The sequence below is a fragment of the Pygoscelis adeliae genome, unplaced genomic scaffold (genome assembly GCF_000699105.1).
Source record: "Pygoscelis adeliae isolate BGI_AS28 unplaced genomic scaffold, ASM69910v1 Scaffold139, whole genome shotgun sequence".
Lineage (NCBI taxonomy): Eukaryota > Metazoa > Chordata > Aves > Sphenisciformes > Spheniscidae > Pygoscelis > Pygoscelis adeliae.
This window is the reverse complement of record NW_008825613.1, coordinates 1,425,420-1,431,197: the sequence shown is the minus strand read 5'-3', so window position 1 is coordinate 1,431,197 and position 5,778 is coordinate 1,425,420.

Genomic DNA, 5,778 nt, shown 5'->3' with positions numbered 1-5,778 from the left:
AACGTTAACCCACTCTATCTCCCGGCTCCCTGCAGGCCTTTGACCAGATAGCTGGGTCACCGCCTTCTGACGGCACCTACCCAGGCCCATTTTTTTGTAAATAAATGCAAAGGACTGAAGTCAGATAGCAGCTTAAGGGCTGGCCCTGCACTACCATTTTGATGTCGGTTCATTCACTCCGCACCGAAGGCTTTCCCATCTGATCCGTCTCTGTTGCTGCTGCTGCCCCCAGCAGAGAGCAGGGGAGAAGGGACACGGCCTTGTGCCAGCCCTGGCTTCAACAGGAGGTTTTGGCTTGCTGGAGGAAGATGGCAGGAGCGATAAATCCCTCTCGCTGGTGGTTTAAGTGCACGTAGCCTGCAAACTGCGGGTTTGCAGGAATTGCTACGAAAACATCATCCGAGCAAAGACTACATATATTTGCAGCGAGGAAAACCAACGCAGGTTTTAGGGAGGGCTTGTTGCACCTAGAAAAGGCTGCAAATAAATTCAGGGGCCATGAATCTCTGCGATGGGTGGCTTCCAGGTGTTGCAACCTCTGAGCATCCAGATATTGCGGTCCTTGGGGTATCGTGCCACATCTGTTGATGCAACAGCCGAATTGAATGTTTGCCTCTCCTAAAATCCTTCTGGACACTAACAGTAATGAAATGGGTACCATGGTGGTTTGGCAGGGTAATTTCTCATATGACATGCAGGTTTAGTATCCCAGCTTAAGGATCCATCCCTGTAATTGCATCCTGCTGTGGCTATCTCTCATCTCAATGCTGGACCATGACCATACTACAGCCTGTAGGTTTGCCAGTCCTAAAGCTGATCCCTACTAGCAGCCTTTGCCTATGCTGATGCTGAACTACATTTAAGGCAGTCTAGGGCTTTGTTTCGAGGCATGTTAAATGAAGTGTTTATGATTAGCTGTTGCTGACGCTTCAGGTTTGGAAAAGTGCCATACAGGTGTTTGCTCAGCTTTAAAAGCATTAGGTATTCCTGTGCAGTGGATAGATAATGGGGGCCTTGCTCTCTCAATGCGAGCAGCATCTCGCTCCTCGCTCAGCACAACTGCTGTCTCACCGAGGCGCTGCTGTGTTCACCCATTTCTTGGCCTAAAAATGTGATTGTTCCCAAGGAAATGTCTGCCCTCCAGTATCCACCTTTCCGCTGAATTCAGGGGTTCAAATGCAGATTTTTGAGCATATTAAAAAAAAAAACAAACAAAAAACCCAAAACCCAGTTACGACCACCTACCACTAAGCACAGTACCTAGAGAGGGTTTGGGGTCTGCTGCTTCTCCTGACCTCCTGGGCAGAACTTGGGAGTGACGGGCAGATATAACATTGGATTTTTTCCTTATCAAATGAATTTTTTTGTCTTTAGTGTGCCATCCTATCTCACCTGTCAGAAGGAATTGGTAAGATTTGATCATCGGTGACATTAGATTTCAGACTCAATGCCAGCATGCAACCGAGCACCTCAGACTCCACAGGGAAATGATTTGAAACAATTCAGCGATCAAATAAATGCTGCTGCCCTGAAACTGTGACAGTGGGAGGAGCAAATCAGCTCCAAAAAATGAAGTGTCGTGCATCTTCATGTGACCATCACTAAAAAGGAGTCATTAAAAAGTCTCTCTGGGGGAAAGAGAGCAACGTGAGATGTTACCTGAGCGTGGATAACAGAGGAGTCTGATGTTATGTGAGCAAGACTGGAAAGTCTTGCTGGGGAGGAAAAGCCAACTGCTCGTTAGGTGGCCAGTGGGGTTAGATGTGTAAATAGAAGAGTTTGGAATGGAAAGCCAGTCACCAAGCCCCATTTTGGGGCAGAAACTGGCTGTGCTTCCACTGGATTGACCCACAGGTGTGGGGGAAGCATGACAACACATATGGGCATAGGGGACCCATGAAAAGCCATCCAGATGCCAAAGGAGTTGGGATTTTAGCATAATTTTTAAAAGGCCCTTAGGTTGTGCAGGAGCGGCAGCTGTGATGGTTTTCTTCTCTGTCTTCCTCTCTCTGGGGCAGAAGAGGAAAAGTGATCAAAAGAGGAGATGTGATCTGTGTTTATGTTTCCTTGAAAGCCTTTCTAGAGGCATAGTCAAGAAGCCCCAAAAGCAGTAAGACATAATTGTTTCCTTTTCCATAATCAGGCCAGCAGTGGGTTGCCTGTTCAAGGGTTTCCCTCGGCCTGCCAGGTGGGATTAGGGAAAAGCATTTCCAGCTCAAGAAAAATGATACTTGAGCAGACATCACCCTTTTGTGTTAATTACTTACTGCCACAAAACCCCTAAGGTGGGCCCAATCCTCCAGCTTCCCCGGAAGTGCTGCAAGAAATTTCCCAGGATGCCCAGCGAGGGGTTAACGGCAAATCGACAAGTCGCTGGCTGTGGTTGGGGATCAGTAGCTGTCATTAGCACAGTAATGAAGCCATTGAAAACATCTTTGATTTCAGGAGGAGCAGGATGCCCTGCCCAGGACCTCTCATGGGGTCACTTCTTGGTCTCTGCTTACTCAGGGTTTGAAGTAGGGAAGATTTTAATTTAGCATTGGGATTTCCTTGACCATTGCTGGGGAGGCTCAGGGGAGAAGGCAGTAGGAACTCAGGAGGACATGGTTTTGTAAACCTGTGATCAATGCTAGGGACATTGTCCTCATCCATTAGAAATGGCTTGACATGCCACAGTGGGCAGTTGTTCCTAGTCTCCATGTTACCCCCAAGTCACATGAGTTTTAGTGGGTTACTCAGTTTGGGCAGCTTATATAGTGCACAAAGAGACTTTGCAAGGAGGATAGACACAGCTTAAAACGTATAAAGCAGGTATTTACCGGTTATTACGTGTGCTGATTAGCTGAGACTTGGGAGCTTCTAGGCCAGGCAGTAAGGTGTTCACCACCCCCAACTGGACACCTGAGAAGAGTTTGCTGGCTTGTCATTGGCCAGGTGGGGAAGGTTCACCTCCTGACCTGTCATCAGCCAGGTGGGGAGGATTTACCTCCATCATGCCTGGGAGGGGGACCTCAATGATGTTTCCAGTGCCCTGATTGTCCCCTTAGCTTCCTGTATTGGAGCTTTTTCCTCTGAATCCCTGAGCTGGGAGTGGGTCCATCTCAACCACATCCCCTCTTTTACCTTCCTTAGCTTGTGTGACTCTCCCTGAGAGTTTTCTCAGGTGTTTTAACCAAGGCTATGCAGCCTGGCTGGATCTGCAAGAGGCCCTGGAGCCCATGGAGCTGGGCCCATAGGAGCTGAGCTACAGGTGAGACCAAGCAAGTCCTCACTGGAGAGCCAGCTGCAGCAGATTTGGGAGAACTGGCTGCCAAGTGGTGAGAAGATACAGGGCTGGACCCAGCCTAAGGACACACCTGCTTTAGCATGGTGAGAGGGACTTGTATGGGGATGTCTGCTACGCAGTGGGAAGGAAAGCAGAGGCTCTCCCAAGGTGAGACATCATGGAAATTTTTTTTGGAGTGGTGGGAGGGTGGAGACCTAAGGGTACAGATGTGCTTTCCAAAAGACTGATCTGGCTTTGGGTGCTGGGGTGGTGAAGGAGCCTGGGGCAGGAGCCTCTGTGCATCCTCACATCTGGAGATGTGGGATGGTGCTGGAGGCTGCTCTGTAAGTCCTTGTTCCCAGAGGCTATGTGTGTTTTTCACATAACGCAGTAAGTCATGTGCAGACCTTTGCTGGGGGCTGGGCTTTCAGAAACACAAGACCTTATCTTAGCTTTTGTTGTGTGGAGCTGTGATCTATCATATAAGAAGAGCTGCCTTCTCAAGCCTTAAAAAAAACATAAAAATGGTGATGAGGTTGAGTGTTAATAGCTCAGCTGTAATGTAGATGTGTCTGTGATGCCAGCAGCTCTCCCTTGCTTGGTAGTGTTGAAAGTATCTCCTGAGTCCTGTTTGCTCTGCTTGGTGGGGACACCTGGGTTACACTGACCGTGCTGTGCTCCAGGTGTGCGGACACCTGGGTGCAGTGGCCCTCTGGTTAGTGGCATGCCCACTGCAGGGGGATGGTCTACTGGAAATAGAGGAAGAAATGGGCTATTGCTAAAAGGACTTTGAATTTTCCCAAATGGGCTATAGATTCAGTAAGGCACATATGTTATTAGGGAGGGTTATGTGTGTGTGTGTGTATACTAAGAGCTATGAGTTACAGGTTGTGTTAAAACACCATTACAACTCATTATAGCTATATAAACATCATTATGCTCCCTTTCCCCAGAATAAATCTGCATACTGTAATGCTACTGTGGTCTATAATTATAAACAATTCAATTTAAGTCTTAATGGTTTCAAAAAACAATCCTATGTTTCAGCATCCTGTGGCATACCCTGCTAGAGAATTACTTCTAGGCTGCAAAGGAATTTATATTGGAGCAAATAGCCTATATATATTTATATACACGTGTGTGTATATAAAAAAAAACCTCTTGGTCCCAATTCCAAAACTGACATCAGGTGAAAAACAAACTCTTTTTAAAAATTGTCATGAAAGGCGTTTCTGCATCCCCATCCCTCAGGCTGGGGAGTCTCTAGCCTCTTGCATTGCCACTTTTCCCTTGTTGTGGCTGAGACATTTTGGGTTTGATCACATGTGCTGGTTTTGACTGGGATAGAGTTAATTTTCTTCATAGTAGCTAGTATGGGGCTATGTTTCGGATTTGTGCTGGAAACAGTGTTGATCGCACAGGGATGTTTCAGTTATTGCTGAGCAGTGCTTACACAGAGTCAAGGCCTTTTTTGCTTCTCACAACGCCCCACCAGCGAGTGGGCTGGGGGTGCCCAAGAAGCTGGGAGGGGACACAGCTGGGACAGCTGACCCAAACTGACCAAAGGGATATTCCATACCATATGACGTCATGCTCAGCGTATAAAGCTGGGGGAAGAAGAGGGAAGAGGGGGATGTTTGGAGTTATGGTGTTTGTCTTCTCAGAGAAGCGGCGATTTACCACTGGCACACGTTGTGCCCAGAGGGCAGTGGATTGTGCCACTGACAAAGAAAATAGAATAAATTATAAAAGTTTTGTGTGTCTGTGGCTTCAAGATAAATCTGTGGTCATAAGTACTCCTTTGATTTATGATAGTTTGATATGAGCTGTGTTTTAATATTTGGATATCGATCAAATGTTGACACTATGCTGGTGCATAAATGTCCTCCTATTCCCCTGCTTGCAAGTCCAATGTCTTTTGTAACGTGTTGCATGAGCCTGCTGCGATTATGACTTCTGCAGTCTTGTGAGTTTTCTGTAAGTGCTACTGATGGGGATCGCAAGGGGAAAAGTATAAATAACAGTTTTGTAATTCTATCCTTGTTCCCTGGTGTAATGCCAGCCTGAATAATCATAACACAGAAGCTGAGTCCTGTATGTGAGCGCAGGTAACTGTACCATCAAGCACATGAAACACGCTTGTTCCTAATTTGTCTGCTCGATATTGGTTTCTAAAATCCGTGTCAAAAAGTAATTGCAAAAAAGTGATTTAAAACAGGAGCTGGTGGCAACCCTGTTTATGAAAATATTTTTGTCTCCTTGTTATGAGAAGTGTGTTTTAATTCTGTACCTGCTGGCGTGTCTTTTCCTTTGGCAAATAATTCTTCAAAAGATGTCACTAGACTCAAATGCTTGGAAAGTTAATTGAAAGTTATGTTCAGCTATTTTTAGTTATACTGAAAATTTCCCAACCTGCTTCTTGATTCCCACCCCCCCCCACCCCCGTTCATGCATTTTCTTGATACTGAAAGTATGATCTCTATTCGGTCTTTGGGGGGGGGGGGGGGGGGGCG